We start from the raw sequence: 11,536 nt of genomic DNA on the forward strand, positions 1-11,536 counted from the left end.
TAGGTCTCAAGATATTTGTCCTTGCCTCTCCAAATGGGTTGGTACTGGATTTTGAGGTGTATCAAGGAAAGAGCACATTCAGGGGCAAAAGACTGGGAGTTGGAGCTTCAGCAGTCTTGTAACTTGTTCAATCTCTTTCCCCAGGAACTTTAGTATTCTGTCATTGATACTTCACAATTGACCGAATGGATGTATTGCTCTCAAAGGGTCTTCCATCAACTGGAAGCATTATGAAGAACAGAGTGCCAAAGCTGCGCAATATACCAGAAGATAGGCAACTGAGAAAAGGAGGGAGAGGGACATTAGAGGGAGAGGGTGTGAAGAGAGCCTGAGCTGGCTGTCACAAAGCTTGATTCATTAGTCACTAATTTGTACATTTTCACATTCTTTAAATTCTGGCTTAGTTTAGACTGAAATTGTCCTGTTGTCTACTACAATGGACATACTGTGAAATTTAAACCAGTTTTGTATGGGCTTATAAGAGTTGCCTTTAGAGGAAGCGAGTTGTTATAATGTTGCTCCGGCAAGAGCTTGCTTGTTCTGAGCCATGCATGGCCAAAGCCATAAAACCCATTCACCCCCTCAGACCCGCAGTGGTACAAGAGTGCCCCTACTGGTAAGAAGTTGTATGTACACACAATATATATCAATATATGAGGGAAGAAAAGAAAAGAAAAAAGACAGAATTGAAGACTAATTAAAAAAATAGCGGTGTATTTATTTATTTTACTGTTTCTCAACTCACGCCCACGTGAAGTTATTACAGTAAGCACGGCTGGGTAGTTCAGGAAGAAGCGAACGCGTTTCTCATGCAGCAGTTTCTTACATTCATCATACTTTTTGCGCTTGTCGCTGAGAAGCTTGGAGTAGTCCGGAAACACCACAATGCAACGCCTTCTCCAGATCAAGTTTCCCATTTCGTGTACTGCCTTTGTGATGCGTTCACATTCTTGAAATCTCTCTAATGTGCAATGATAAGTCTAGGACGGGAGCGCTGGTTACCCTGATCTGGAGACAATGGACCCAGTGTAGGTGCCCTCTCTAGCTAGCCCGCGCCCCTAGCTAGCCCTTAGCTAGGGGCGCGGTCCTTTCCGGCGCTCAGCTCCTCCTGTCGCCAGCCAACCGATCCCAGCAGCAGAACCCTCCGTGGCCACGGCCGAATCTTGGCAGCGACCCAGTCGCTCCTACTCCAACACCCAGTCATCCGTTCCTCGACGGCGACCAGTTGGATGAGTCTCAGCGGCAACCAGTCCTCTAGTCCTCCAGTCCTCCAATCCGCCGCTCTGCTGCCCCTGCACCTGTGATCTGTCCGGCTCCGTTTCTGCCTTCAACTGCACAGCTACCTCTTTATTACTGGCTTCCCGGCTGCACGCTGCTTAGCTAATGAAGAACGACTGTGCTGCTGCAGTGGGAGTCTCCGGGTATGAGTGGTAACGTCACCTCAAAAGCAAAACACAAAATCAGAAAAACATGCGACACAACAAACCAAAAAAATAACCATAAATAAATCTAATAGGAAAAATAAATAACTTCAAAATATAACAAGGAAAGCAACAATGTAAAAAACATGAAATAAACTCAAAAAAGGAAAACGAGGCCACATCACTGCACAATGTTGAGGAGTGTCGTTAGAGTTGCTTTCAGAAATGCCACCATGTCATCCTTCACAGAATTCAGCAAAACCCAGAAAAAGCAAATCATTGTCACGCTCTCTGTTTTCCATGTCAACGATCTTTTGTCTCAGTATTTCAAAATCGGCGCAAGAAGCCATGGGGTTTCTCTCTTGCTTCTCGTGTGCGTCTTCTGAAAAACAGTCGGTCCTCCACTTCAGAAATCCGGCTAACAATGTCGGCAATTCTCCTCTCTGTTACATTTGTTGTCTTTTGTATCTCTTCAAGTTTCTTGTCGTGATTTTCAGACTTCTCCACAAGAACAGCCAAAAGCTTAGCCAGTTCCTTCGCCAGACACACCTGAAGTCATCACATTCGTAGTATCAGAAGCTGAGGCCTGGTTAGCCTGATCCTGAGAGAGGTCAGCTGGATTAGGAGTAGCAACCTTGCCACTTTTACTTCCTCCTCCAGCAAAGCTGGGTTTAATTGAGTTTCTGGTCATCTTTGACATCTTACCACTAGCACAGAGATATCTACCAATATTTCCCAGGTGAAAAAAAGTATACTTTAGTATAATTCAAACATACTTACATTTGTGAAAGTACACTTTAAATATACTAAGTATTAAGTGTACTACCTATAAATATATCTGAAGTATACTAAAAGTATGCTTGTACCAATTTTGAAATTAGAACTTTAAACACACTTAAACATAATTATACCAAAATACACTTTTAATATATTAAATAAAATATACTTTAAGTAAACAAAAATATATATTTTCCCAAGTGTAAATATACACTTGCTCAAGTATATTTAAATATATATTTAAAATATATTTTGTGTATATTTTAAAATATATGCTCAAAATAGATTTTTTAAAAATTCACTAAACACTACTTTCAATTATTAATTTCATTATGTTTTAAATTACATCTTAGTGTAAATTTTAGGCTAAATTTGTTATAAAAGTATTACCGATTAAACTTTAAAAATTATGTAGTAATATTACTACATACATACATACATACATACATACATACATACATACATACATACATGCTCTACATGTTTTTTTTAAATCATCCAGTTCTTCCTTGGAAAGGGTTAGGGAAAGCATTCAGATGCATATAAAAAAATCTTCTAAAATATCAGTAAGCTCAGCAGGTGAGGTCAATATTTCTTTAATTTCTCCAAACAATATTCCTATTATTTTCTTGCCATTTAAGCATCACTCCCAAAAGTCTATGTGGTTTCCACCTTAGTATTTATGTTCAGTCACATGCATCAGGAAATCTACTCTGTTTAACTGATCCTTTAATTCACATTGTGTAAGCTTAAATTCAAGTTCTGTTTTGAATTTCCAAAATTCAATGCATTCACTAGTATTTGACACTGATTTTAACCGTTACTTTATTTTACAGTTACTCTTTTATAATGGGAGCTAAAACAAATGGCACCTAAATAACAGCTCAAACAAACACAGGATTAGGGAGACTTCCAAATTTAATAAAGTACCCTAACTTAGGTATTAAATGTTCAATAAATGCCTTATGTAATAGTTTAATGTTGAACCTCCATCTGTTAATTTTAGTATGTTCCTGAGGAAATTTGATTTTATTAATAATAGGCTTGTGGTCTGGTAGGCTCTTTGAGAATTCTAACTGAAAACTGAACCAATTTAGACAGAGAAGACATAGTCTATTTTTGATGTCCTTTTATGGGGTGCTAAATAGAAAGTCAGTTCTTTAGCAGTCAAATGTAATACTCTCTAAACTTCTCAAATTTCTTGTACAACTCACAGCTTTTGAAAACGTTCAGTGGGAATGAGTGTTGCCAATATAAAATTTTCTCTCTACAGGAAGTCTACTCTCATGCTAAAGTGGATTCTCCTTTGGACCTGTCAACCACCTCTCTTCCTTCACGATGTATCAGCTGTCAATCTGCGGCAGTTCATTGGATGTGCAGTTCGGGAATTCACCTTCCTTGCCAAGAAGCCTGGTTGTGGTGGTTTGCTCATCACTACTGATGCCTGCTGGGGGCGCTGTGAGACATGGGAGGTGAGAAGCACAAAAACAAGATAATCTTTCTTAGAGTGAAACCACACAGATAATGTGGGACTTTTTTAGGATGTGATGAAAGCAAACTTAAGTGAGAAAGATATTCAGCCTCCTGTTTGTTTTAACTGTACAGATCTTTCATTAAAACCCCCTGGAATATAGCAACATGAATTAAGTTCATATTATTTCTGATACTGTCACAAAGTGCAATGTGCAGGTGGTGAGAGAAGCACCATAGACCCAGGTTGTTGAGTGAAAATGATGATTTTAATAAAGAATGTCCACAAAAGTTCCAAGTCCAGGCAGCACAGTTGAGTGAAAGGCTGAAGCTCGATAACTGGTAGCAACTGGTAAACAGGGAACACGTTATTGAAGACAAGACGGTAAATGAGATGCTTACCGAGACGAGGATCCGACAAAGACACAGAGACACAGATGACATGAACTCTTGTGTTGTCTTGCGGGTCAAAAGTGACCCAGTAGCATGTTTAGCTTTAGAAAAAAATACCCCAACCCTTTTGCTGACTTGAAATTTTATGACTTTTCCTAAATGAACTGCATCAGTACAAAAAGTGACACTTTGTTTTTGTTTATATTTCCATGTGAGCTTTTCACCACTAGGGTTCAAGGACTGTCTTATGGGTCATTTTGGACCTGTGGATTATAAAACCATTTAAACACTAAAAAAAAGTTCAACACACACACAAACTTTCTCTAAAACATACACACACATTTCGGCCTCTTGTATCTGTGATCTTGTTCTTTCGGTCATGACCCAAAGCTCATGACCATAGATAAGGGTGGGAACGTAGATCGACTGGTAAATCGAGAGCTTGGCTTTTGACTCGGCTTTCTCTTCACCACGACAGACTGGTACAGTGCCCGCTTCCCGGCAGACGCTGCACCAATCCGCCTGTCGATCTCCCAGACAAAGCGCAGCCCTTTGTCTGGGCTATGATGATAAATCATACCCCTATGTTTTATCATCATAGGGGTGTGATGATAAATAATGTTGGATTCAGTGTTCCCTCCCTTGGACGCGGGTCACTGGGGCCCCACTCTGGAGCCAGGCCTGGAGGTGGGGTACAATGGCGAGCGCCTGGTGGCCGGGCTTTTACCCATGGAGCCNCTTTTCAAACAAATTGCTTTTCAAAATAAGGTCTAATCGAGACCAAAGTACCAAACTGAAGACTTTTATTATCCAGTTTTTGGTAGAAAGAGAGAAAAAAAGAGAAACAATAAATTCATGCCAATGGAAATGATCATTCCTCATTTTCTAAATAGCCTACCGTTTCTGTGTGGGCTATGGCTGTAAAAAAAGGGATAAAATATAAAAGTGTGGGTGAAATTACTGCCTCTGGCATGTGAGAACAAGAGTGGGGTCTGTTTGTGGAGCCAGCTAATTGAGCTTTAAGGAGTAAGACTAGACATAGATTGGAACTTTGACAGAGTATATTGTAGCCCGTCTTCCAGATGGAAGGGTATTAACAAAAGAGCAGTCTCTTTCCTTAGTTAAGGTAATGGAGTGGAAAGAAGCTGGTGACTAAAGCAGATGAGCAGTGGCATGTAGAAAGGCCTTTGGGGGGGTTTCAGGGAATCAACAGGGGAGGGAGAGTAAGGTGAGGACTTCAGCTTTCGAATGGCAAAAGAAGGGAAGATAAAAAGCCCTAGTTTGCTCTGTCAGATTCATTAGCAGAGAGCTCATGTCTGAGGAACACACAATGAAATGCATTGTGGTTCATTTTAGACAATTCTACAGTGAAGAAAGTAACTGAACATCTGAGAGGGAAATAGAAGACTTTTGTTCATTAGATAAAAGAACTTTTCCTTTTGTTTCATTGTGCTGTTAGTTTCAATCCCAAGGAGAAGCTGCCAGTTACATATGATATGACGCTTAGGAGGATAAAGTTGCATTGGTGAGTAAATGCTAATCAAGACTATTCTGCACTAGAATTACCTTTAGAAATAATCACTGCCTCAGCAAAACCTGAACAGAACCTTGCACACAAGGTCCTGCTTCAAGTTTCACCCTCTACATGCTCACACTAAGTGGTCAATGCAAAGCACCTCAGTATTTATTAAAATGAGCCAGATGATCAATGTTCATGAGTAATACAGGGAAAGACAGAAAAAGCACAGTCTTATAGAGTGTTTGAAAGGCAGGAGACAGCAGCGGGAGACAGATCCTTAACCCTTTTGAATGAGGTGAAACTGTCGGGAATGTTGCAATGAATATTCCTTCTTTATAGGATCTTGTCAGTTTGCTTTCATATATAGGGACCATATTTTTGGTTAGGTAATTTTAATTATGGAATGGTTCAATAGTTTAGATACTTTTAGACAACAGTTGTCTAAAAGTTTTGTTGTTTAAAGTGTAATGTCAGTGTGCGCAATGGCTACACAATATCTGATCATACTTAACTACTTAACATGCAACATATGAGATATTATGTGTAATGTCTCATCAGGAAAATGGCAGTGTTAGAATTGTGATGCTGTTGAAGAAAAGTGAGGCTACTGGGGAAGCTCAGGTGAGGTTTTTAATTAGTTTACTGAAATATGTATTAACCTGTTATTACTTTTTAAATAAATTAAACAATTTTATTACGGAAATAGCAGGTCAGGGAAGACAGGAGAGCCAAGTGGAGCTTCAGGGTGTGAAGATATAAAAAATTATATTAAATATAATAGAAACAGGAGAACAGATGAGGATTGATGCCAGATTGATTTTTTCCTATCTTTTCAATGCTTTTCTATTATTAAAAACACAATTTATAAGGCTAATGGTTAGATTATGATGAAGTTATCAGCTGCAGTAGAACCAGGGACACCGCCAGGATTCTTGGGCCCCATGACAAAAAATTAAATTGGGCCCCCCTTTCACAGCTGCTGTTACAATTTCTTCAGTCTGACACATCAAAAGCTTCACAATTGTGCACGCACGCACACATACGCACGCACACACACACACGTGCATGCACAAAAGCCACTCTCACTATTCTCTTTACTTCACTAGGAAACTGCGAGAAAGCAGGTGTTCATACAACTTTTAATGGGAACCTTTTCTGTTCCAGTGGGCAAACTCCACCTACACTGAGTGGTGGAGTTTGATGCCAGGTTGATTTTTTCCTATCTTTTCAATAGGAAAACATAAGGGGGGAAACATAAATACTGTACCTCAGAAATGAACATAACAGGAGGGCTAAGATTAAAACAATCCTTTTACAAACAGGGGGACAAAGGTGAAAAACTTCTAGCTTGGCAAATAAAACAGCTTGAAGTACCAATCTCAATCAAATCAATTGCAAGACAGGATAAAACTTTAATAGATCCAAGGCATATTAATAATGCTTTTAAAGATATCAGAAATTTTAAGATACACAAGGAAATGTTGGCCAAATGGAATTAAATACGTTTTTGAATAGGCTACATATCCCTGTCATTGCAGATGATTATAAATTTGATTTAAATATATAAATAAATAAATAATTAGCACAGGTCATTGATGGAATGAGATCTGGTAAGCAAACAGGACCATCAACATTTGTAAAAAAAATTTAAGGATAAATTGTTGTCACCCCTTCTTGATATGTTTATGGAGTCATTTATAAAAGGCAGCCTGCCTCCCTCCCTGAATCAGGGTCTAATTATTCTGCTGCCAGAACCAGGTAACCCCCCTAATAAGTCTGAAAAGCTGAGACCTATTAGTCTACTCAACTCTGATCTCAAAATCATCTGTAAACTATTGGCAAAACAGCTGCAAAGAATTCTACCAGGCATAATATCCTCCTGAGACCCAGCCTATAGACTTGTGTCCTTTATAGTGGACATTTATCTTTTGTTCTTACTTTGAGTTACCCTATCCAGCCCTACAGTACCCTTTTGAGGACATCCTGGGCTTTCCAGGGATGTNAGGTGATCGGTATCGGTAAAAGAGACAATGATCGCCGATCACCGATCATGCACTTTTTCACGAAAATCGGCCCGATTATGATCGGTGACCGATCGATCGGCACACCTCTAATAATTACAATAATAAACCTTATCTGTGTAAAGGAAAACTGCTACATTTGGTTTGTGTTAAAAAAAATACTGTTGATTGTCTTGTATAACAGAAATACATGATAAAAAAATATTAAATTGAGTTGAATTGATCAATAATATATTGTTTCATCATGCCAAATAGATTTTGGATTCACAATTCTATTAATTTGCTTCATTTTGGGGCTTTTGTTAGGGCGGGTTATTTTTGACCCATAGGACAAGGGGAGTAAGCAGAATGCTAAGACAACAAGAGGGTTAAATACACAGAGGGAACAAGACACACCTGGGAACAATCAAGAGGAGGACAGGACAACACAGAGACTCACCAGACACAGAAACCTGAAATAAACACACAGAAAAACTCAAATCCTCACAGATACAATCACCCAGGAATAATTTGAGATTGTTTTGGTCAATTATGCAATGTATGCTAGGGGTTGAACGACTTCATATTTTATAAGGTCAACTACAACATGATTAAAGTTGAGTTGAAGTTGCGGTGACGTCATAGTGATGTAAGCGCAAAAATACTTCACAGCAACTTAGAGGCTGTATCAGCTATATTCACGGCAAATATTGATTAAAAAACCCACTTTTACTAAGTGTATTTTGCAGAATTAAAAGAAAGAGAAATGGAACATTATCACAGACTTCTTTGTCAGTAGTAGATCATTCACACACCTGCTATAAACGTATTGCATCTCTGGCAGTGCTGTTTACATTATATACATGTATAATATAGGTTACATTTACTGGGCAACCAGTTGATTTCTGGGTGCCGATTTCCTTAAATTTGGGGGATCGTGATCTGCTGATACTTACATGTGAAGTCCATCTTATCCCCTAATCTTATTTTTAACCAGCAAAGGTTTAAAGATCTGCCTCTTGTCATGTTTAGTTCCAGTCTTTGAACCCACATGCAAGAACACGATCAGGAGATGCGGATTTCCAAACAACAATATGGTTTATTGTAAAGGGGAAGGGGAAAGGTGTGGAGCAGGAATCAGGATTGGAACCAACAGAACAGCCACTGTAGATGAGAGATAGAGGTAAGGCTCTGATAAACAGGGACTTATCTTACGGCGGAGGCTTACTTTAGAGCTGAGTGAGTGACTTATTGGAGCAGATGGGAATCCGGAGGCGGCAAGGAGAACCAAGGACCGTGGGAGGACGGACAGGTAAGATGGCTGTGTGGAGGGCGAGCTGACGGCCGACAACAAGCCGATGACTGAGAAGCCGGAAGGCTTCGGGCACAGACTGGTACGTACGGCTGCGTCACGAAGGAATCCACAGAGAACAAAGGACCAGGAAGGGAGTGCTCGAGGAAGGCAACTGAATGGTAATACCAATGGCATTGTGAGGAAGCAGACAGGGGGTTCACAGGAGTAGCATAAACTCCGGTCTTTAGTACCGCTGGAGAACCACAGGCAAAACCTGACAAGGAGAACAAACACAGACAGAGTTACTTCGGGAGTTTACTCAGAGTCCCTCTCACTGGAATGTTTGTTTACCAGGTAAAACACACACTCAGCCAACGATGTGTCAGCTCGCCGCTTCTTAAATATCCACAGTATCAGTCCTCTTAATGCACCACAGGTGTGTCTCCAGGTTCTCCAGGGGCTCTGCTCACAGGCGGCATCTGGTGGGGGAATATGGAAGCAGCAGGCTTCCCAAAACAAAGAAAACAAACCAAAACGAAAACAAAACAGAATCGAACCTGACACCTCTGTTCTTTTCTGCTCTGCAATGAGAGGTTTGACAGACCGGCCCACCAGGTCAGGTCTGAACGTTTACAGTTAACAATATTCACCCCTCTCTTGCTAACTCAATGACTTTCTTGCTATATTTAGCAACATTTCAAACAAAAAAAAAAAAATCATATCAGCCAAAATCAAAATCGGCAGCTCGGGCTTTTTAAAGATCGGTAACTGAGGATCGTCCAGAAAACTACAATCGGTGCACCACATATGCACATATTCATGGCATTATATGATTAAATAAAATTCTCTTAAACGTTACTTCAATAGCCAAAAATGTTATTTATATCAGGTGAGTCTTTCTCCCCTGAGAATGTGGACCTGTCCCGGATTGATTCTGAGCCTTCAAATGATTTTAACAGAAGTTTCACATAACTTCGCAGTTGATGTAAAAAATAATGTTTGTTTTAGCCACAACATGATTATGCTCAGCAGCAAACAAAATATCCCCAAATACAACATAGAGTAGCTCATTGATGTAGCAGCCTGACATAAAAACATTTTGCTAGACAATATCAAACATTGAGAAGTTTTAATTATTGTTATCTAACATTATCAAACACGGCGTTTTGAAGCCAAAAATACCTCAGAAATATACAGAGCCAAGCAGGAGGATCAACTCATTTAAAGTTTAAACTCAGTTTCAAACAAACAAACACAAAGACCCTAGCATAAATGTTTGGCTGTTGAACTGGACCATTCAAGCTTATTTTCTATTAGCAGCTTTATAAATCTTTCATATTTCCAAGGCACATTAAAACAAACCTTTATCTTGGCTTTTGTCTATTCTTCCTCCTTCTTTTCTCCCTCCCTGAAGGATAAGTCCTTTTTTGAGACATTGTTTTGCGAACTTAACTTTTGACCGGAGCTTTTGAGGTTTGGATGCTCTGCTCATTGCATGGCAGCTTATGTTACCGGCGAAGCGTGCGGTACCTACCGCGGCCACCAGGGGCCCCAAGAGCAATTTACTTTTTTTTAATCCTTTAAATAATGATTTCTACATGCATTATCAGATACTTTTTTAAAAACAAATCTCTTCATAGTGAAATTGTGTTTTTGATATTATAATGACAGAAATTACTTTAAAAAAATAATCAGCTCCACTGAGGGGCCCCTTAGTGGCCTTGGGGCCCTAAGCAGTTGCTTAGTTTTCTTATGCTTTGGGTTGGCCCTGCTGGCTGGCCCTGTGATGCTTTTAGAACATCACAAACCAAACTTATTATGAAGGGATCCCATTTGGTTACAGTTGAATAATAGCTGCCACCTGCTGCTCCTCCTTCGAACCTACATGCAGACGATGGCAGAGATGGCCTCTATCAGATCCTCAGAATGAAGTTTGAACTTTGTTTCCAGATGTTGTTAATTAGTATTTTTATAAGAGCGTAAAGCTGCCAGGTTAAAAGCTTCAATACACAAGGTGATGGTGATCAGTTGGATTGATAAAATAGCCCGACATCATGCTGCGTAGTTTTTCTTCTTTTAAGAATTTTTTTGGCACTAGTTTATTTGACAGCAATCCGTCAGGAAGGTGGCAGGGAGAGAGGAGTGGGGCAGAGAAGCATGGACCCAGCAAAACGAGGACAGGAGTCTGGCTCCTGACTCCCCAGTTTACACTCTTTATATATGGGGCGCCGGGCTAACCACTGTGCCACGTAACGTTCCTGTTCCAGTAGCCTTTGCTGAAATTTTCAGCTTCTCTTTCGTAAATTATTTACATTTTTATGTAACTGTAACCCTTGGCTGTGAGAGTCGAGTCCTCGTTGTTCCCTGGACTCTGCGTTGTGTACTCTTTAAGGTTTTCGTCGGAAGGAAACAAGACTCTGACACACACTGCGGTTTGGGAATCGTGGTTGTGACCGTTTATTCGGACCACCTGACAGCGATGCGGCTTCGCCCTTTAGAATGCAGAGCAGAAACTGCTTGTCAACTTTCATTAATGCAGTTATTTTTACTTTTTATTTTTTTTTGATTTACAGATGCAGAATATATATATAAAAAAAGAAGAAAAGAAGACAAAATGATACAAAACTAACTAGCTGAACATTAAAAGTAACATTTTGTTACA

This window comes from Poecilia formosa, unplaced genomic scaffold, assembly GCF_000485575.1.
Source record: "Poecilia formosa unplaced genomic scaffold, Poecilia_formosa-5.1.2 Scaffold771, whole genome shotgun sequence".
NCBI classification, from domain to species: Eukaryota; Metazoa; Chordata; class Actinopteri; order Cyprinodontiformes; family Poeciliidae; genus Poecilia; species Poecilia formosa.